Source organism: Protopterus annectens, chromosome 3.part1 (assembly GCF_019279795.1).
Source record: "Protopterus annectens isolate FY-2018-M chromosome 3.part1, PAN1.0, whole genome shotgun sequence".
Taxonomy (NCBI): Eukaryota; Metazoa; Chordata; order Ceratodontiformes; family Protopteridae; genus Protopterus; species Protopterus annectens.
The window spans coordinates 201,483,012-201,506,357 of NC_056732.1; the positions used below are offsets into that span (position 1 = coordinate 201,483,012).

The 23,346-nt window shown below is 42.3% G+C and overlaps 1 protein-coding gene across 3 annotated transcripts in view; it reads right to left on the bottom strand.

The window, feature by feature from the left end:
* CUL2 (cullin 2) overlaps window positions 1-23,346 on the bottom strand; it is a 2,069,186-nt gene that overhangs the window by 1,559,406 nt on the left and 486,434 nt on the right. The window lies entirely within an intron of this gene.

Consider the following 23,346-nt stretch of genomic DNA (forward strand, 5'->3'; position numbering starts at 1 on the left):
ACTTTCTTCTACAACTGTCAAATGGGGTATTATTCCCCCACCACCAGGTCATGATCCACATATGGCAAAACTGCCAATCTGGTAGCTGACTATAAAAAGAGGAGCAACACCCTAAAAAAAAAGAAAAGAAAAGAAAAAAAAAGAAAAATGCAGAACTGCCAAAGCTAAAACCAGAAATGCTGTGGGGAAAAAAGGAAGGCAAGTACTTGTCTCATAAATTTACAATTAACTCATCTGCCATGGATCGGCAGCTACAGCACCTCTACTTCATGGCACACCTGCAGCACTACTGTGCATTACAGACTTCAAGTGACTTTTTAATGCATCTCGCAAATGTTTACAGATTTACATTCATACAGTACCACAAGTGTGCTTCTTTAAATGAATCAGTTCAAAAACTCGGTCCACATTTAAATTTGTAACAAAAATACAATTTTCCTCATAAATGTACATTGAAAAACTAAACATCTCAAATACCTTGTTTTCTCCAATCTGTGATCAATCCTTCAACAGAATGCAGAGCACAGAGTTGTCCACAATATAAATGAGATAGTGTTACATTTCAGTTTCACTTACTTTGCGGATAATTAACTTAAAATAATACAATTAAAAAAAGGCTGCATTCCCTCTTTCCTCATGGAGTGTCTGATAGAACAAGTAACCAAACAGATGTCTGTATCTTGAAAATACCCGTGTTGATTGCTTTTTCAACTCACAGGTTCTGGTGTTACCTTTTATAACTTATTCACACTCCTATATCTCTTATGTTTTTACATAACCAGCAAAGGAGGAAATGAGCATTTAACATCAAGCAGCAACAAGAGACTTCAACAGATTCCTCCACTAGTAAAAGACTGCAATCATAAAGGGGTAAGATGAGCAATTTTCTTGGGAGCTGCACTTTCCTTCTTTCTTTACCAAAAATGATGGTACAAGTCGAGGATAACTTATTTCTCACACTTTTTATTTTTGTGTATTCTTGACAGACCCACAAACAATGAATGTACAAAGGGCTAAAAACTGGGAATTGTATTAAGTTTAGTTAAACAATAAAGAGAACAAAAGTTTTGGCATCAGCATGCATTTTCTGAACAATAAAGTACAGTTGTGTACACTTACCATAAATGTAGATGTTCGAGTGTACTCACTGTTGCAGTCATTACATTTGGGTAATCTACTGGCAGGTTGTCCTCAGTCGGCCTGATTAACAAAGTCTTGGGTCCTGCGTCTGTTGCCATCCCTTCTTCCATGACGTCAGGTCGTCAGGGGTATAAAACATGCAGCCAACATCATTACCTTAGTTTTTCTTGCCCCAGATGTCAGTTGCCCCCTGAATGGGGAGCAAAATAAAAATATAAAACACAAAAATATACCTCCAACCAAAAGCAAATACACCAAAAAGGCTTTTAAGCATAGTAACAGAAAGTAGAGGTATAGTCAGAGAAAAACAGGGGGCTGGAGGGAGGGTAACCAGGACTGCAACAGTGAATACACTCGAACATCTACATTTATGGTAAGTGTACACAACTGTACTATGTTCTTCCTGTTTCACTGTTGCAGTCATTACATTTGGGTAGATTCCCACAGCCATGGTTGGGAGGATGAATTTATACAGCATTAGGACCAGCTATAAGGCCCTGCAAGACAGCAGTGGCAAAGTCAGCTCTGGATTTAGAGAAAATTGGTAAATGATAATGCTTGGTGAAGGTATGAACTGAACTCCAGGTAGCAGCTTCTAGAATATGAAAATAAACTAAACGGTTCATGGTGCAGAGAGGTACAGAATAACAAGACCAACTGAAAAAAGGAACTGCACCAAACTTACACAACCACAACGTTTATTTGCAAAGAAATAAAAGGTAAAATAACATTAGTGCTTTCACGACTGCTCCTGTTGCTTAATCAGACAAACTAAGCATCTCTCAAACCAGTTTATATCACGTTGGCTATCAGCTGATAGGAATCAAATGTTCCAATTATATAATTAAGACAAGCTAATGCTATATTTAAAGGTACTAGAGTAAAATACATCTAAATTATTTTCTAAAAGCAGTCCATAAATGTGCATAAGTAAAAGTATATATGAAAAACATCTCTAAAATACATGTGAAAGAAAGCTTGTATACAAAATATGTATATATATTTATATATATATATATATATATATATATATATATATATTATATATATATGTATATATATACACACACACACACACACACACACACACACACACACACACACACACACACACAAGAATATATTTACATTGAACCATATATGTAGGGAGAACTCACATTAGAAAAATCTCTCTAAAAAACATACTGCTATATAAAAGTAACCTCATAAAAAAATAATAAAAAGTCATATTAGAGCATAAAAAACTTCATAAAAGGCTCATATAAACATAAATGTACATATTAGAGCATAGAGAGACATGTCAGAGATATATAAAAAACATATGTATATGTGCATGAGGGAAGTATATTATGCTTACATAGATATCTGTAAAAATACTTAATGCCTGAGACTGCGAGACTTCAAAAAAGGGTTTAAAGATGTTGTACTATTTAGACCAGGATATCTTCGGCGTTCAGAGTGAGGATCCAATTTTGTTCAATACTTTCAGTTAAATTTTCTATGTCGCCTCCTCTTGCATTAAGGTGGACAACTTGAATAACAAAAAATTTAAAGTAATGTGTGCAATCTGTTTCCTTAAGTGTAGCCAGGGCATTATTGTCTTTACAGTTGTTAATATCCCTAATATGTTCATGGATCCTGTCCTTGAACATTCTATTTGTTTTACCTATACAGAATACAAAACATTTCTGACAGAAAGAGAAATGGACAAAATTCATTGTTCTGCAATCAGCATAGCCATGACTTGTGATGGTAAAGTGCCGCACGGGGTGTGTGAAAGTACTATTTCAATAAAGGTGTTGGCATGCAGAACATCGTCTGCATGGAAAGATGCTAGTCCGCATGGACTGGATAGGTCTATTTATGTCTATCTTATTGCAAAGATGGTGTTTCAAAGACTTATTATTTCTAAATGAAAAGAATGGAATATTGCCTATCTTGTCCTTGAGTCCTGGCACCTCATGTAATATATGCCAATGTCTTTTAATAATGGAAGTATACTCATTTACATCACTTGAATGCTGAAAAACTATTTGTTGAGGTTAAATCATGCGGACCATCATTCTGTGTGACATCCATCAAGTATGGTTTACACCTGTTGTCCCTTTGTGACCAGCCCTCAACTATAGTGGTCTCAATCTCTTCCTTTGAGTAACCTCTATCTAGGAAATCTAGTTTTACATTTTCAAGTGACACTCTTGCTTCATCGTCTTCATTATGTAATCTTAAAACTCTATACACTTGTCCCTTCAGGACATTTTTCGCAATATGTCTTGGGTGCATACTAGTTCTGTGCAGCAGGGCATTTCTCCTAGTAGGTTTCCTATATATACTACTGCTAAGCTTATTCAGTTCAGATTTCCTAACTATCACATCCAAGAAATTAATCTCAGTTGTGGAGTGTTGATACGTAAATCTTAAAAAATCAGTAGTAGTATGTAGACAGTTCACAAAATCAGTTAAACTCGCTTATAGTGAAAGTCGTTGAGACTGTTTACGATAGGGGGGTGCCTTGTTATTTCCAGATTTGGAAGTGGAGGCCCCTCACTGCTTAGGTCTGAGAGTCCCCTGGGACTGAAACCTGGTGCTTTTGGTGTGTCTGGATTTGGCTTGAGAGGATCTGGAAGGAGCTGGAAAGGACCAATTCTTGGTAGGCCAGTGCCTACTAAATCTTGGAGGTTGCACTTGTAAGAAATCTTTTACAATTTGCATAGATTTAGCTTTATCTTCCATCTTTTTTAAAACTTCTTCAGCCTTACTGCCAAACAGTCGGTCCTGATTTAAAGGAGCATCCAACAATTTTGCTTTAACATGATCAAGCAGAGATTGCACCTTAAGCCAAGCATGCCTTCTAAGCACAGACCCAGTAACAGCAGCCCTGCAAGAGGCCTCTAAAGAATCAAAACCACAAATGCAATAAATCCTGTAAATCTTTACTTTCCACACAATCAGAAATCGACATCATTTTCTGTTTAAGTAGTCCAATAATATGCTGTTGATATTTTAACATATGAAATTCGCAGTTTAAGGCCCTGATAGCCAAGGTTGCAGAAGTATAAACCTTTTTACCCCATCTATCCAGCGCCCTGGAGTCCTTATCAGAAGGGGTAGGATTTTTAGCTGTAGAAGCCTTAATGCCCTTAGGCCCTTGAGAAATGGTTTCAGGATCTGGAACAGGATTTTTGAAAAGGAACTTGTGGGACTCAGGAACCCTGTAGTATCTGTCAGGTTTACAAGGAGCTGGAGGCAGGGAATCAGGGGCCATACTGGAGTCCGAAAACACATCAACAATGTCTAGAACAGGAGGTATAACCAAAGGCCTATGCTGAGGTAAAAGAAGAAAATCCCTAAGCCTCTTTTTTGAATCAGAGAATTCCTGACTTTCCCAATGGAAATGCTACCTTAAAGTATGTAAAGTTTCATCAAAAGAAAAATCCTCAGGGGGGAAGCAGAGGAAATGGAATCCTCTGCATCAGAATCTTCATAAGTAGGTATGGACAAATCCAGGTCATCAGAAGAGTCAGAAGAAACAGAATCCTGATCAGAAGATTCATAGTCAAGCTCAGGCCTAGGCCTCTTTACCCCTGATTAAAGTAATTAGATCTTCAGCCGTTTTGATCATTTGTTTTTTAGGCATAGGGGCCTGAACATGTGGCCTGGGCGGTGTATTTTTTTGACATCGATCGAGATTTAGACCTTAGTATTGAAGATGGAGTTGGTTTGATATGCAAGTCTGTAGGCCTGAATACACCCTCAGAAGCCAGTGCCTGCACAGAGGCTCCGGACCCATCCAAGGTAGAGACATCTGCAGGTTCCACAGTTGAAGAATCTCACGGCATACCAGACTCTGAATGGGTCTAAGTAGAGGCCTGCGAATCAGAAGTAGCGGGTATCAGGGGCTGCGAAAGCACCTCACTGAGTACCGGCAAACTGGTGACTGGCTTAGGAGAAGCGTCGTCGTCAGTTTTGGACCTCAACGGCCTGTCTCTGTCTTTATCTTTGCCTTTTTTCAAAATTCCAGTAGTCGAACGGCTAACCGACATAATTTCTGGATAATTAAACCGAGAACCGAAATATTTAGAGGCAAAAATGTACCGACGACACAAAGTGCGCTGATTAAATAAAGCGCAAAACCGACAAGGTACGTCATGGTCAGAGCCTAGGCAAGGAATACAGTACAGATGATAATCTTTATGAGGTATTTGCTTTCCACAAGTAATGCAATTATTAACTTTTACTGACATTGGTAAGGAGCAAGAAAAAGTTTCCCCAATGGGGTACTTAGCTTTAAGTTTAAGACTTTGGTTCTGAAACTCAAAAACGAAAATTTCAGGAGTCGGCCGAATGGCACTTGCGAACTGCTTCTGCTTCGGGCACTGCACGGCAAGAAAGACTGAGATAATGACATCGGCTACATGTTTTACACCCCTGACGACCTGACGTCATGGAAGAAGGGACGGCAACCGACGCAGGACCCAAGACTTTGTTAATCAGGCCGACTGAGGGCAACCTGCCAGCAGATTACCCAAATGTAATGACTGCAACAGTGAAACACGAAGAACATGGAGTATGGCACTCTCATGTGTGGCATTACTGATTGACTTTAATCCTCCATAAATTGCAAGAAAATTAAAAATGTATGTTTTGAGGGAAGTTAAAGGTTGTTCTGCAAAACCAGGGAAAATTGACAGGTATGGAGAGAAAGTACTTACAGTGAATGATGGTCTTTGCGAGGAAATTGAGATGTGTAATAACTCAGTCTAATAAACTATACAGGTTGATGAGAGTGAGCGGAAAGAAAGCTACTTAAATAGAAGTGCAAAATTCAGACATCTGAGGTACAAAGTCTAGGTGGCTGTAATCGATGGGCATGTTTGTGTGTCTGAGGGTCTGCAATGGGTTGAAGGGTGTGAGTTACCGTAAGAAACTGGAGCAAGAGGTAAAAGTGTTTCTACTTTTCATGGATTTCATGGGTACTCCAATAAGATGGTTACAAAGTGAGATACTGCAATTTATTTTTATGTAAAACAATGACAGCATGCCATATTAACATTGTTTTCGTAACATACACCTAAAAAAGTTTATATCGGGTGTCATGTATCAAAATGCTGGAAAACTGTACTGATATGTGGTGTAAAACGAATGCTGCTTTGCCCATAGTTGTAATTTGCTTAACAATAAAATATACATAAATATCATAATACCTTACCCAGTGTTCACTTGGAGGCATTGTGCAGCAGCATTTCATAGGCTCAGCCAGGACTGTCGAAATATGGTGACTTGTTTTAATTCAAAATTATGAATATAAGCAATAGTAAAATTTGCACTTCTACTTTACCCTACTAGGATTTTTTGTGATGCCTAATGCTATCAAATTGAAAGATTACATAATGCTGGGAAACTTCTCACTGCTACCTAACTACCACCACTTTGCAGATATTTATTCTTGTTTAATAATACACGATTTGTATGCATATCTGCATATTTTATGTAAATATCTCAGACATTGTCCACATAATAGCATGATGGAACAACATTTCACAGCACTGTTGGGCACAAAGGTCAGCAGTGTCTACTGACTAAAATATAGTAGTCAGTAAGTGAGAAAGTTCTATCTCGCCGTTCATTCTTTACTGATGGGTTCAGAGCCGATCCCTTGGCTCCGAGTCGGCCAATTGCAAAGCTTGAGATCTTCAAATAGCTCAAGGTCAAGTCCCTATCCCATGATGCACCTAGAGTTACCTCAAATCTAGTTTAGTTTGCCACTACAACAGATCGGTAGTTCTGCATTAGCTCGGGCCAGTAAAACTGTTTTTTTCTACTTACTTACTTTCTTATGTTGATATTTAGATAGTTTAGTTTTATAAAGCTCTTACAGCTTTTTTTTTTGAGTGTTTACCTACATTTATTCCCTTCCCTTAGTGTGCTTTAAAATTTGTAGTTGGCCTCTTGTTCTAGACCTAGTTTAAAAACCTTTTTCTCATTACTAGAATGTGTTTAGTCAGAGACCTTGTCACATTTTATAATAAATAGTTAGATAGTTATAGTTATTTGCTGTGTGGTGTGCTTAGCCTAACATTTTTTTAGAAGAGGCTTGACTTTAGTAATTACTGTTGAAGTTTTTAGTAGTTAACAGTAATTTTGTGGGATTTAGCTATTCTTTAAAATATTTAGACAAGTATGCTGTGTCTTATAGCAGCTATCTTCTTTTTCTTTGCACAGTCTGCTCATACTGTGTGCTTTAGACAGTTTGTGGTGACAGTAATTTACCTTTTCCTGTCACCTACATTAGCAATAGTGTGTGTGTGTGTGTGTGTGTGTGTGTGTGTGTGTGTGTGTGTGTGTGTGTGTGTCTGTGTGTGACTCAGCCTGTTTTTATTTAAGCCTGTTATTGATAATTACTGTTTAGAATTTTTTGTGGTGACAGTAATTTTCTCTTTGGGATTACAATGGCTGACCAAGAGAAGCATCCCAAAAGGCCAAAAGATGTCTGTAACAGACAGCCATGTAAATTGTGTGCACTGTCTAGGAGCCCTGCATTTACAGGATAGTTGTTCTAAATGCCATCCCTTCTCCTCCAGGATCCTACAGGAAAGGAAAAGGAAATTAATAGATGCAGGTTTGTTGAAACCGTCCTTCCAAGAAGCTTTGGGCGACCAAGATGGATCCAACAAGTCCTCAAAGTCTTCTAAGACTTCTGACTCAAAGAAATCAAAAAAATCTTCGACTTCAGCTCCACTGCCATCGGAACCAACAGTCTTTTCTTTCTGGAGACAGTCCCCAGTCTAGGAAATGGTATCCAAAACTTCTAAGAGTCCATTATTACAGTCTGTACCACCTTCGGTGTTGCTCATCTCGGTCCTCTATCAGCCTTTCGGATCTGGATGTAGATCATGTGGTGCAGAAGCTGTTTTTGGCACCGGCCTTGGAAAAAACTTTATCGACTTCAACCCAAATGGCTTCGGAGCCGAAGACCCTTACACCAGCTCAAACTGTTCCTCCTCTGAGCCATGCTGGACCTTCGGAGCCAGAAGAGTCAGACTTGTTGATCGTGGAACCCTCAGAGCCGATGCCTGCTCCAGTGTCTTCGGCTCCGTTCACTCTGACATCATCAGTGCCGATCGAGGACTCTAGGAGCAGACACTCTCTGGTCGGGTCCGGGGATGACAGTCGGTCCGACTCTGCCTATCGGGGCTTTGGCGTGGAATAGCTTGGCTCCTACCTCTGGTTTGGAGCCAACTGTCCCGGTGCTGGGGGTACCGCCGGTCTCCTCGAATCTGTTGGTTCCTTCGCATCGGAGCATAGGTGCTTTTGATGCCATGAGGAGAGTCTCCTAAGATATCCTCAACCTCAGGTATGTCTTCCTCCTCCCTTAAAGCGCCTGTGTCTGCTTATGCCTCTCACATCCTGACTAAGCGTAGAGACCCAGAGCCTCAGGAAGCCCCATTGGGTGGCCCTTGCTCTTCCGAGACCTCACCAGAAGTCCCCACTGATGAGGTTCACAGGAAGATATTGTCTAAGAGGAAACATCTAGACTCCCCCCAGGAGGCTTTAACATCTGATACTGACTTGGATGAGTCAGAAGGGTCCCCATGGTCCCCCTCTGAAGATATCTCATTCGCTAAGATGCTTGAAATCCTGCAGCAGACGGGTGACCGGTAGTCCAAAAGCCCTACTGAGGATGAGTCAGTTCTCCTGAAGGCTTTCGGGTCTCAGCCCTCCATCTCTTGGGTGTCTCCGCCCTTCGATGAGCTGATGCAGCTGGTCTCACGAAGGGCGTGGGAGTCTCTGGATACTATGGAGCGTGTCCCTAGGAGGCCTAATAAGTTCAATTCTGCCCCCCTTGACAAATTTTTCTTGACAAAAGGTGTGCCAGTTGATGCCATGGTGGTGGCGGTGGCCACCAAAAAGGAAATGTCTAAAACGTCCTCGTCTATCCATCCTCCTAACAGAGACTCCAGGATCATGGATAGATATGGGAAGTGCATGTTTAGTTCAGCGACTTTTGCTCTTCAGCAAATAAAACAATGCCGCCAGATAAAGCACTCTTATTAAATCCAAGTGAACCAAGTAAAAATAATAATAAAGAGTGCACCATATAAGGCCAAGCTAAATAAAACTCCAAAAATCTTCAGATAAGACCGGTAGTCCACACTTTAATGAAAAACAAATGTTTTTCATTAAAGTGTGGACTACCGGTCTTATCTGAAGATTTTTGGAGTTTTATTTAGCTTGGCCTTATATGGTGCACTCTTTATTATTATTTTTACTTGACTTTTGCTCTTCGTTCACTCAACTTTTTAACCCATTTTACCAGGTTAGAAAGAGATCTCTTTAAAGATCTAGGAGATACTCTTCGGGGTACAGTAACTGCAAGAGCTACCGACAAAGTTGCCACCCAGCTTGCTACTCTCAATTCTATGGTAAACTCATCCATTCATATGCAGCTGATGGAACGAGTAAGGCAGCGGGTACAGGAGTTGCTCTTAGGAGACATTCCTGGATGCGCTTGTGTTCCTTCACGGAGCTCTTCAAGTCATCCTTCGTGAATACCCCCTTTGATGGCTCATCCCTTTTCGGGCCTAAAGTGAAGGAAACCTTAACCATGTGTGAGAAGGATGGATAGACTCTGTCTGCCGTCGGGGTCCGTTTTTCCACCCCTACCAGACCCTATCCCAAGAGTCAAAGGGGAGGAAAAATGTGGTTCTGAAAAGCCCAAGGAGCCTTTCAGGACAAATGTGGTGAGCCCCCCTCCAGAGGCAGAGAAGGGGGCAATAATGGAAGACGCTGCCCTTGCGGAAGAGGGGCTCCGCAACATCAGGGCGACAGAGATCATTTCTCTGGGAAGACCCACGAGCACTCCTGAAAGGAGGCCCGACTGTCCTGCTCTAGAGGCAGATGGGGGTCGCTTATCTTTGTACCCAGAAGCCTGGCTCAAAATAACAAAAGGCAGCTGGGTACAAAGTTATTTCCAGAGGATACTTCATCCCATTCACCACACCCCCGCCACCCACAAGAAAAGTCCCGGACGTTCCACCCAGTTACAGGGAACAAGAAACAATAGAGGTCCAAACGTTGCCAAGAAAAAGAGTCGTCCAACCAGTCCCAGCAGACCAGACAGGAACCGGAACTTAGTCAAGACTCTTTTTAGTTCCAAAAAAAACGGGGGAGTGGAGACCCATATTGGACCTCAGCAGACTAAACAAATCCATAAAGAAAGAGAAGTTCCTATACTTCCCTGCACTTCCAGATGGGAGCCAATCATTACCACTTTCAAGACCTGCCCTTTAGTCTCACTACAGCCTCCAGAGTGGTCACCAAATGCATTGCAGTGGTCATGGCTCACCTGAGGCATTTAGGATTCCAGGTGTTTCCGTATCTGGATGATTGGCTCCTTACCGCCACCACCAGGCATCAACTCATTCAGGCCAGGGAGTCCACTCTGTCACTCTGCAATCAACTGTACATTACAATCAACTCAGAAAAATCTGCCTTATCGCCATCGCAGCATATCGTTTTTATCGGACCAGAAATGGACACCACCACATTAAGGCTTCCAATAGAAAGAGTCTTTCTTCTTCGTTAGCATGTCAGCGTTCTGATATCCAAAGACAAAGCTCCAGCATCAGAAGTTCTGAAACTGTTAGGCCTGATGGCATCAGCAATTTTAGCCATACCACTAGGTCGTATGTATATGGGATACTACAATGGCTGTTCACTCAATGGTCTTACCAAGAGCTTCCCATGTCTCACATGATAATCATCACAAATTCCTGCAAAAAGGAGCTTCACTGGTGGCTGACCTCAATTCATGTCACGATAGGACGCCCATTTGTGCTACCCCCTTAAGCGGCCATGGTGACCACGGATGCTTCCCTGACCGGGGGGGGGCATTTTCAGGGAAACACAGCCCAAGGCATATGGACCGATCAAGAGACACATCTGCATATCAATGTCCTAGAGATGAGAGCAGTACTTTTGGTGTTGCAATACTTTCTTCCTCTGGGTATGATTGCGATTCAGACACACAACATGTCAGTGGTCTGGTATTTGAACAAACAAAGATGAACCAGGTCTTACCCCCTTTGTCGCGAGGCTTTCAGAGTATGGCAGTGGGCTATTTCCACCCAGCGCTTTCTGTTGGCAATGCACATCCTGGGGAAATCCAACATGATAGCAGACAAGCCAAGCAGAGCAATTTTGTTGTCTCACGAGTGGTCACTCAAGAAAGAAATAACAGACAGGATATTCTGCAAGTGGGGCCAGTCTTGCTGCACCTTTTTGCCAGTCACATGAACACGAAATGCAGAAGCTACTTTGCCCTGATTCCCCCTCCGGGAGAAGCCCCAAGGGACAAACTCATACACGATTGGCCTCCGGGTCTCCTCTATGCATTTCCACCAATTCCTTTGATACTCAAGGTTCTACAGAAAGCAAAAACCCTGGGAAGGACTATCATTCTAATAGCCCCTCATTGGCCTTGTCAGATGTGGTTCCCATTCCTTCGACTTCATCTTTTGGAGGACCCTTGGATTCTGGACCCAGTTCCAGACCATCTGACACACTCGTCGGGGGAACTTCATCCCTCTCTGCAGTCCCTGAAGCTGACAGCTTGGCTGCTCCAATTCCCATCATAGCCAGGTTCCATAACCTTTCCAATGAGACAAAGCAAATTCTCTTATCCTTTCATAAATCTTCGAGGAAGCTATATCTTAGCAAATGGAAAGAATTTTCTATATGGGCCTCTAAAAACAATATTGATCCTTACCAAGCCGCCATGGCCTCCATTTTAGAGTTCTTGACTATGATTTTCAACAAAGGAGCTGCAGTAGCAACAGTTCGTGTTCAACTGGCTGCCATTTCTAATTTTCATCTTGGTTTCGAAGGATTGAATATTATGTCACACAAGTTATCCAAAGCCTTTCTCAAAGGGACCTTTCATATTAGACCACCTATGAAATCTCCCTATTTTCTATGGAATCTAAATTGCATGCTTTCCCGTATAATTCTCCCGCCATCTGAACCAGCTTCCTCATGTGACCTCAAATTTTTGTCATGGAAAACCATCTTTTTAGTAGCTATTACTTCTGCCCGCAGAGTGTCAGAGCTTCCGGCTTTATCCATCAAGCCTCCTTATTTGATATTCTATGCTGACAGAGTCTCACTTAGAACAAACCCCTCCTTCTTGCCCAAAGTTTGCACTGAAAGTAATCTCAACCAAATTATTGATTTGCCAGTCTTTTTCCCCAACCATTCAAACAATTTAGAGTACATGCTCCACAAACTTGATGTTCACAGACAGCTCAGATTTTAGTTGGATAGAAAAAAAGATTTCAAGAAATCAGATCAGCTCTTTGTTTCATTTTCAGACTACAGGAAGGGTAGACCAGTGGCTAAAACAACTCTTTCTCAACCAGACCTGTTTCTACACCTTGTGCTTTTTCTGCCAGACTTCCTACTGATAACATTTGCGCAGCAGCCACAAAACCTCATACCTTTATCACTCATTACAAAGTTGACAAGGCCTCCATGGACAGGGCCTCCTTTGGATCCGAGGTCCTGAGAAATATACTCCCGTGAGCCACCCGAGGTTGATGGTGCTTGGGCGCTACCCATCAGTAAAGAATGAATGGCGAGACAGAACAACTTCACATAAAGAAGTTATGTACTTACCATAATGTTCCATGTGAGTTGTTCATTTCGCCTTCAATCTTACGTCCCTCCCTCCTACCCCCTCCTGGGCTGTTAGATGACCGAGATGCTGGATCCATCCTGGTTGCTCAATCTTTCTATACCTTTTCTTGGGAGGGAAATAATGACATATAATATTATTATACGCAGCAAACAAGATCTGAGGTAACACTAGGTGCATCAGGGGATAGGGACTTAACCTCGAGCTTAGCAACTGGCCAACTCGGCGCCGAGGGATCGGCTCTGAACCAGTCAGTAAAGAATGAAGGTGAGATGAACAACTCACATGGAACATTATGGTAAGTACATAAGTTTTTTCTTTTGATGTCAAATTATAAATATATACCATAATAATACTTCTGTTAATTTCATCCTCAGCAGGTATGGAACTTCATGGTATCAACTAAAAGCTTATATAATGTTTCAAAGTTAGAACTAATACTTGCTGTCTGCCTACTACCAATCTTTAAGATATTTATATTTATTAATAAACCATGCATGTATGTATACATATTTCCATAAATATCTTTTGCATTATCCACTTGGACATATTGGCAAAACAGAATTTCACATGTCCAATCAACATAGAGATTGAGAATAAACTCTTAAGATAAATGGTGTGCTTGGGACAGGAGAAAATGCAAGTTACTTTCCAGAAATATAATGAATACATGCCATAAGTTAATAACTATATTAATAGCTTGAACTGCAACAGGTTTATGTGGTAACTCCACCGTATTAAAGGAAAGTATATCCAATGCTGGAAAAACTGTGTGCTGACAGTGTGTGTCTAATTAGTACTGCTTTGCTGTTGTTCACATTTATTTGCAAGTTAAATATGTATATACATCATAATTATATACATATCTAAAACTGGATTGACATCTAAAAAACTGCTTTGCAGCAAACTGAACAGCATAACTGCAGGAACAAAAGTTGAACTGATGCTGGGGATCTATCTACTATGCTTAGACAGAGACTTTTAATAGTTGTTTCAGTAATTATAATAATAAAGTATATACATTATCAGGTCTGGCCAGGGTTGTCAGACATCCCTATTTGAGCAGGACTATCCCGGGATCAGCAGCCCGATCCCAAGTCCTGCACTCCTGGTTAAGATCCTGGTAAAACAGCCTCTGCTTTGTTTTTTTGTTTTCTTTTTGTATGCCAGTATATGAGCCAATCAAAAAATCACAAAAAGGAGCTATTTCTTTCATTAGTTCAATGTGGAACTGCCTGATGTTCCGCACTGAACAGAAGAAGGTCCGCTGTTCAATTTTTTGATTGGCTTGTATACCGGCATACGGGCCAATCAAAAATTGCTAAACACGGAGCTACTTGCTTTTAATGCAGAACTGCCTGATGTTCCGTATTAAAGACTTTTTTTTTGTCCCTGCCTGTCCCATAACAAATCTGGCACCCCCTGGTCTGGCTGATGTACATGATAAGACCACTGCAATGAAGAGTGGGTGTTAAATAACTTTGATATTTAAAAATTTTTTTTGTAACTTTCAGTTTTTCAGATATATACATCTCTAAGTTAGAAAACTGCATTCTCAGAATTTTAGCTCAGGCAAAAGAGGTCCAGACAGGAACTCTGCAGGTGTCAGGAGGTATGAAATTCCATTCATGCTAGATGTGAGACAGTGAATGTGAGACGCCAGTTAAACGTATTTTCTTCAGCCTCTGACAGTAGGTACACATCTAAGAAAAAAATCTAAATTGTTAGCTATATTCCTGATATGACAGTGCATGAAGACAGATGGAGAAAAAACAGGCCCCCAAGCAGACATAGTAATATCAAAACAGCTCTTCCAAAGCCTGTTTTTACAGGTTATGTCCAAACAGCAATAATTTGGATACAACACTAGTGACAAAAAATTCCTTTACCAGAAATACAGGACATAAGTAACTAAACAAATTCTGTGGGAAGCGTTAACTAATGAAGGCTTTCCTTTTTAGGAAGGACAGACAAAATGGATCAAAGGGACCTCGAGACACATGGGTGAAACATAAGATCAGTCTTAACAAAAAATAAGTGTGTGTGAAAAAAGTCCAGTTTTGTACCTACCATAAATGTAGATGTTCGAGTGTATACACTGCTGCAGTCATTACACTTGGGTTATCCTGCCGTCAGGTGGTCCCTCAGTCGGCCAGAGTTCCAAAGTCTTGGTCCGGCGTCGGTTGCTGTCGCTTCTTCCCTGACGTCAGTGCGCCAGGGGTATATAAGATGCAGCCGATGCCATTTTCTTCAGTTTTTCTTGCCCCAGATGTCAGGTGCCCCCAAAAAGGTAGGCAATGTAAATTGCTAATAAAACATACATAAGAAAAGCAATAAAAAACTTTCAGTTACCAGCAAATACTCCCAATAGGTAGCAAAGGGTAGAAGGCCTAGGTAAGTACCAGCAAGGAAGAGGGGAAGGAAGGAGGGTAACCTAGACTGCAGCAGTGTATACACTCGAACATCTACATTTATGGTAGGTACAAAACTGTACTATGTTCATTGTGTTACACTGCTGCAATCATTACACTTGAGTAGAATCCAAAAGCTGAGGTTGGGTGGCTGGTTCTATAAGGCATTAGGGGTGGCTATAAGGCCCTGCAGCACTGCAGTGGCAAAGCCAGCTCTTGATTTAGAGTAAAGAGGCAGATGGTAATGCTTGGTGAAGGTATGTACAGAACTCCAAGTTGCTGCTTCCAAAATGTCCTTGGTAGGTACTCCTCTGAGGTAGGCAGTTGAAGTGGCTGTTGCCCTGGTGGAATGAGACCTAATGCTGTTAGGTACAGCTTTCCCATGGTGTGTATAGCAGAAATGTATACAGTGTCCTATCCATTTTGAAATGGTCCGTTTTGAAATGGCTTTTCCCTGTGCTCCTGCAGCATATGCTACAAACAATTGCTCAGTTTTCCTGAAAGCTTTCGTTTTGTCCAAGTAGAAGCGTAACTGTCTGTGTATGTCCAAGGAATGCAGAAGTCTCTCCCCTTTATTCTGTGGATTTGGATATAAGTTGGCAAGTGAATAGTTTAGTTTAGAGCCACACTTGATACCACCTTTGGCATAAAAGTAGGGTTTGTTCTTAAAGACACCCTGTCTTGGTGGAAAATGATGAAAGGTTCCACTGCCATTATTGCCTGTAATTCTGAAACTCTTCGTGCTGAGATTATTGCCAGGAGCAGAGCAGTTTTCCAAGAGACATATTTTAAGTCTGCTGAGTTAGCTAGCTCAAAAGGAGGTAAAGTTAATTTTTCCAAGACGAAGTTGAGGTCCCAAGTTGGAGTTGGTGCTCTACGGGGCGGTCTTATGTTTTTAGCCCCTCTGAGGTACTGTTTTAGCAAAGGAATAGAAAAAAATGGTGGGTCTGTGTTGTAATGAGCAGAGATGGCAGAGGCGTGGATCTTAATGGATGAAAAGGAGAGGCCTTTGTCCAGCATCTCATTTAAGTATTGTAGTATCTGAGGAATATTTGGGACAAGAGGGTCAAGGCTGTGAGCCTGGTTCCAGGCACAGAATCTCTTCCATTTATCCGAATAGGCTTTCCTGGTGCTAGGCCTTCTGGCCTCCAGAATGACATCCATAACAGCTTTGGAGAGAGGCATTGCTTGCTTGACTAAGGAATCTGCCATGCAGCCAGGTTTAAAGTCTTCAGCTGGCTGTGAAGTATCTGATTGTTTTGCTGAGTCAGAAGATGTGGGATTTGAGGCAAAATCCATGGTGGACCTTGTGCTAAGTTCTTTAAGATTGGGTACCAGTGCTGGCATGGCCAGTCTGGGGCAATCAGGATCATCTTTGGCTTTTCTTGTCTGGCTTTTAGGAGTACCTTTGAAAGGAGAGGTAGTGGTGGGAAAGCATATACTTGTAGGTCTTTCCAGCTGAATGAGAGGGCATCCACTTTTCATGCTTGTGGTTGGTAAGTCCTTGTGCAGAATTTCTGTAGCTGGCAATTCATTGGGGATGCAAACGGATCTATGTCCGGGCTCCACCATTTTTGTGTTATCATTCTGAATATTTGTGGATGTAATTTCCACTCATGCGGATCCATGATGTTCCTGCTTAAGTCATCTGCCAGAGTGTTTTTCTGTCCTGGCAGGAATTGTGCTTGCAGATGAACTTGATAGGTTAGAGCTGTGCTCCACAAGGTCATGGCTTGTCTGCAGAGGGGATATGAATGACTGCCCCCTTGCTTATGTACCACATAACTGTGGTGCTGTCTGTCTTTAGTAGTAGTTGTCCTGGATGCAAAAGGTCCTTGAAAGCTATAAGGGCATTTTGTACAGCTAGCATCTCTTTTTGATTGATGTGAAGATGCCTTTGTTCTGCGGGCCACTTGCCCTGAATGCATTTTCCTGCCATGTGTGCTCCCCAGGCGTAATCCAAAGCATCTGTTGTCAGTGTTTGCCTGGCTGTGGGTTGAGTGAAAGGCTGTCCCTTGTTGAGGTGACAGGCTTGAGCCCACCATCGAAACTCTTGTTGAAGGCAAGGAATAAGTGGTACTACTGTTTCCAAATTGTGACGGTGTTGAGACCAGACACTCTTTAGGTACCACTGTAGTTTCCTCATATGCAGTCTGGCATATGGAATTAGAAGTATGTAAGATGCCATGTACCCCAAGGCCTGCAGAATTTTTCTTGCAGGGAGTTGGGTTTTTGTTGCCATCAATTGGAAATATTGAGTCAGTTGTCCTTGCTTGTCCGGCGTGAGATAAACCATCTGGGCCGCTGTATTTAAGCTGGCACCCAGGAATATTATCTCTTGTGAGGGCACTAGTTTTGACTTCTTTTCGTTTACTGTGTACCCTAGGCAAATTAGCCATCTTTTTTACAAGCGCCAGATGCTTTAGAAGAATGTCTTTGCTCTCTGCTTGAATAAGGCAGTCGTCCAAGTATGGGTAAATTTTAATTCCTTTTTGTCTGCAAAATGCAATTACTGGTGCTAGGCATTTTGTAAAGACCCTGGGCGCAGTAGATAAGCCAAATGGCAGTGCAGATAATTGGTAATGCATTGAACCAGCTAAGAATCTGAGGCATCTTCTGCAATTTTGTCTGATAGGGGACATGCAGGTATGCCTCCTTGAGGTCCAAAGTTACGAGCCAAGCTTTCTTGCCCAGCATGGGAAGAAGTTGTTGTAGTGTCAACATTCTGAATTTTGGAACATCCAGGTAAGTATTTAGAGAAGAAAGATCCAGAATGGGCCTCCAGGCTTTGTCCTTTCTGGGAACCAGAAAGAGTCTTGAGTAAAATCCTTGTCCTTGCTCCTGTCTTGGTACCATTTGAATAGCTCTCATGTCCATGAGTGCTGTAATTTGTCTGAGCCTCTGCCCATTGATTTGGTGGCAGATTTGGCATTCCTTTTAACCTTGGCAGAGTGTGAAAGTGGAACCTGCAACCTTGAGATACAATCTTGAGAACCCATTTGTCTTTGGTGATCATATGCCAATTGTGAAAGAAAAGCGCTAGTTTTCCCCCCAAGGGGGCTGCCAAGAGAGAAGTGCTTGGCAGCTGTAGTAGGAAGTCATTGGGACTGTTTTTTTATAAGGCTGAGGCCTGTCTTTCCCTTCTTTCTGGGTTGAAGCACCCCATTGTCGAGGCCTGTAAGAACCTTGTGGCTGACCTCTGCCTCTTGGACGTCTGTATCTGCCCCTTTGAGGTCTGTCTGTAACTGGAAAGGACCAATTTTTTGTTGGCCAATTTCTGCTAAATCGAGGAGGCTGAACCTGTAAGAAATCCTTCACCGTTTGCATAGATTTTGCCTTATCCTCCATTTTCTTTAATACCTCTTCTGCCTTAACTCCAAATAAAACATCCTGCTGCAAAGGTGCATCCAATAATTTTGCTTTAACATTATCTGGTAAAGTCTGCTCTTTTAACCAAGCATGTCTTCGAATGACAGACCCTGTAACTGCTGCTCTACAGGAGGCCTCTAAAGAATCAAAACCACATTGCAAAGTATGTTTTCCCACTTGTTCAGCTGCATGCAATAAATCCTGGATTTCCTTATCGTTGGGAAGATCTGAATTTGGAAGCATTTTTTGTTTCAACTGAGACATCAAATATTGCTGATATTTAAGCATGTGAAACTGGCAATGTAAGGCCCTCACTGCTAAAGTTGCAGATGTATATACTTTATTCCCCCATCTGTCTAATGCTCTGGAATCTCTGTCAGGGGGAACTAATGCTCTGGAATCTCTGTCAGGGGGAACTGGATGTTTTGCTGTAGAGGCCTTTACCCCTTTGGGGCCCTGGGAAATAGTTTCAGGGTCAGCAACAGGGCTTTTATAAAGAAATTTGTGAGAGTCAGGGACTCTGTAGTGTCTGCCTGGCTTAACTGGAGCAGGAGGTAAAGAATCAGGATTTAAACTGGATTCAGAATACACATCATCCACAATATCTAACATTGACGGGATAGCAAGGGGTCTGTGTTGAGGTAATAAAAGAAAATCTCTGAGCCTTTTCTTGGATTCTGAATAATCCTGGCTCTCCCAATGGAAATGCTCCCTCATGGTATGTAAGGTTTCCCCAAAGGAGTAGTCCTCTGGTGGAGAGGCTGAAGGAATTGATTCCTCAGCATCAGAATCCTCATAAGGGGGTAAAGAGTATCCTTGGTCTGAGGATGAATCTGAAGAGAGGGACACCTGGTCGGATGAGTCATAGTCTGCATCCTGTCTAGGCCTTTTATCAGGAGGGTGCGTGGGACCCCCTGATCAGAGTAATTAAGTCTTCGGCCATTTTGAGCATCTGTTTCTTAGGCATGGAGGCCTGTCCTGGTGAATGTTGAAGTTGTTTCTTTGTTTTTAAAGGGGTTTTAGGCTTAGCAGAAGATTTAATGGTTAGCTGAGTAGGTCTGAAAACACCCTCTGAAGCTGCGGGTTTTTCAGCTGCCCCGGATCCCTCTGAAGGGTTAGTCTTGGTAGGCCGTAAATCTGGTGTATCCAAAGGCCCAGCCATGTCCACGTGGGAGTCAGAGGCGGCCTGTGGTTCCCAAGAAGCGGTCGTCAGGGGCTGCGAAGGTGCCTTGCTGAAAACCGGAGAACCGGCGACTGGCCTAGAAGAGGCTTCATCGTCAATTTTGGGCCTTGGATGCCTGTCCTTGTCTTTGTGCTTTTTGTGTATCCCAGTCGTCGGTTGTTCCGACGGCAAGGTGTAATTGAATTTTCTGCCAAAATAATGTCGGGCAAAATCAAACCGACGTTTAATAGTGCGCTTGTTAAACCTAGCACAAAACCGACAACCTGTGACGTCGTGGTCTGCGCATAGGCATGGGATACAATAAGAATGAAAATCCTTATGAGGTATTTGCTTCCCACAAGAAATACAATCATTAACTTTTACTGACATCGGTCTGAGGCAAGAAAAGGATTCCCCAACGGGGTACTTAGCTTTGTAGAAGACTTCAGTTCTGGATTCGGAATGAAAATCTCAAGAGTCGGCCGACCGGCACTTGCAAACTGCTTTTGCTTCGGGTACCGCACAGCAAGAAAGACAGAAGAAAATGGTGTCGGCTGCATCTTATATACCCCTGGCGCACTGACGTCAGGGAAGAAGCGACAGCAACCGATGCCGGACCAAGACTTTGGAACTCTGGCCGACTGATGGACCGCCTGACGGCAGGATAACCCAAGTGTAATGACTGCAGCAGTGTAACACGATGAACATCCACTGTTTCCTACATTAAACACTGGACTTCAAACACTATCCTAGCTTAAAAAAAGCCACAGAAAGCATGGAATTTTCAAATAGGTGTGCAAACTCCACCTAGGAAATCACATCAAAAGTCCTCCACATCACAAGAGTCCAAAGTATGTAAAGTGTCTCATCAAAGTACACCACAGGTCTTGTACATTGTTGACAAGCTTGTGTATGACACAGACCTCCCTTCAATAAAAATGTGAAATAGTGCAACATTAAATAGTTGAATCTTTTTTAAGTAATAGCTAAGGTTAAAGTAACACAAATAAGTGCCATTAGAGCAGAGAAAAAAAAAAAAGATCATGGCAATAAATGCATACAATATAGTCAAGCAGTGAAATAAATAGCTTCTACTTTCCTTAACAAGCACTTAATGAGGACAGCTTTTTGAAAACTAGAAAAAGTACAGTTTTGTACCTACCATAAATGTAGATGTCCGATAGATATGCAACTGCAGTCATAACATGTGGGTTGTCCTGCCTCAGGCAGCCCTCGGTCGGCCGGATTCCAAAGTCTGGGTCCGGCGTCGGCTGGTGTCGCCTCCTCTCCGACGTCAGAACGGCTGGAGTATAAAGGCATCGGCCGATGCCATCTTCTTCAGTGTTTCTTGCCCCAGATGCCAGGTGCCCTCCTAGGAAGGCTAAATTTGGTGAATGGATAAACAATTCCAGACATGCACAACAGTAATAAACAGATACACCATAGGAGATACCCCCAGCTAATAGGAATAGGGGTAGTGGACCCATAAAGAAGGTTGCAGAGGGGTAGGAGGGTGGGAAAATCCGACTGCAGTTGCATATCTATCAGACATCTACATTTATGGTAGGTACAAAACTGTACTATGTCCTTCAAGAATGCAACTGCAGTCATAACATATGGGTTGAATACCATAGCCAAGCTGGGGGTGGTTGGAACTAAGAAAGGGATGGTGTAGCTAAAATGCCCTGCAGGACTGCCGAAGCAAAGCCTGCTCGGGATCTGGAGTATAAAGGCAGGTTGTAGTGCTTGGTAAATGTATGCACGGAGCTCCATGTAGCAGCCTCTAGAATGTCCTTTGTAGCCACTCCTCTTAGGAAAGCTGTGGATGTGGCTATAGCTCTGGTGGAGTGTGGCCTAATATTGGCTGGCACACCTTTTCCATGAAAAAAATAGCAGAATCTGATGCAGTGTCCAATCCATTTGGAAATTGTTTGTTTGGAGATTGCTTTTCCTTGTACTCCAGCAGCATAGGCTACAAACAGTTGGTCAGACTTTCTGGTGGCCTTAGTTCTGTCCAAGTAGTAGCGTAGTTGCCTGTGTATGTCCAAAGTATGCAGCAGTGCTTCCCCCCTGTTTTGAGGATTGGGGAAGAAAGTAGGCAGGTGAATGGCTTGATTTAGAGACACCCTGGAAATTACTTTTGGCATGAATGAAGGATTGGTTCTTAGAGAGACTCTGTCCTGATGAAAAATGAGAAAAGGAGGTACTGCCATGAGTGCCTGTATCTCCGAGACTCTTCTTGCTGATGTCACTGCCAATAGGAAAACCCTTTTCCAGGAGAGAAATTGCATTTCTGAAGTTGCTGCTGGTTCAAAGGGAGGAAGAGTTAATTTTTCCAAGACGAAATTGAGGTCCCATGCAGGTACTGGCGGTTTCCTGGGAGGTTTGATATTCTTTATCCCTCTTAGGAACTGTCTTAGCAAAGGATGTGAAAACAGAGGTGGATCACAATTGTATTTTGCTGAGATTGCTGAGGCATGAATCTTTATGGAAGAATATGAGAGACCAGTATGAAACATTTCTGCCAAGTATTCCAATATCTGAGGTATACTCAATACTGTTGTATCCTGACCCCTGTTAGCATTCCAGATGATGAATCTCTTCCACTTGGCTGAATAGGTTTTTCTGGTGGAAGGTCTGCGTGCTTCCAGTAAGATCTCTTGTACTTTTTTGGAAAGAGAGATATCGGAAGGAGTTATGGTAACCTCCAGGCTGTCAGATGTAATGTTTTCAGGTTTTGATGGACAGTCCTGTAATTGTGTTGTGTTAGAAGCAGAGGCCATAGGGGCAGAGGCCACGGTTTGGTCCGAGTTATGCTCAACAGCAATGGGTACCAGTGCTGCCTTGGCCAGTCTGGAGCTATCAAAATGCCTGTTGGTTGTTCTGCTTTGATCTTCAGTATCACCTTGGTCAGCAGTGGTAGAGGAGTGAATGCATAAATTGTTAGGGAATTCCAGCTGAAGGAGAGAGCATCCGTTTTCCAGGCTAGAGGATGGTGGGTCCTTGTACAGAACTTTTCCAGGTGATGATTCATGTGAGAAGCAAAGAGATCTATGTCTGGTCTTCCCCATGTCCTTGTTATTTGTGAGAAAATGGGAGGATGCAGCATCCATTCGTGTGGATCCAAGAAATTTCTGCTCAGCTTGTCCGCCAGTACATTGTCCTTGCCTGGCACAAACTGGGATTGAAATGTATCTTCAGACTTAGGGATTTTTCCCAGAGAATCATTGTTAGTCTGCAGAGGGGATAAGAATGAGTGCCTCCCTGCTTGTTTATATACCACATAACAGTGGTGTTTGTCTGTTCTTATTAGCAAATGTCCTTGTTGAAGTGATTTTTCGAAAGTCTCGATTGCATGTATCACTGCCAACATCTCTTTTTGGTTTATGTGCAGATGCCTTTCCCTTGGTGTCCATTGACCTTGAATGCATCTGCCCTCCATGTGCGCACCCCATCCATGATCTGAGGCGTCTGTTGTAATCATTTGACCTGCTTGAGGTTTGTTGAAAGACATGTCTTTGTTTAACTGACTTGTTTGAGCCCACCACAAAAATTCTCTTTGCAGACATGGA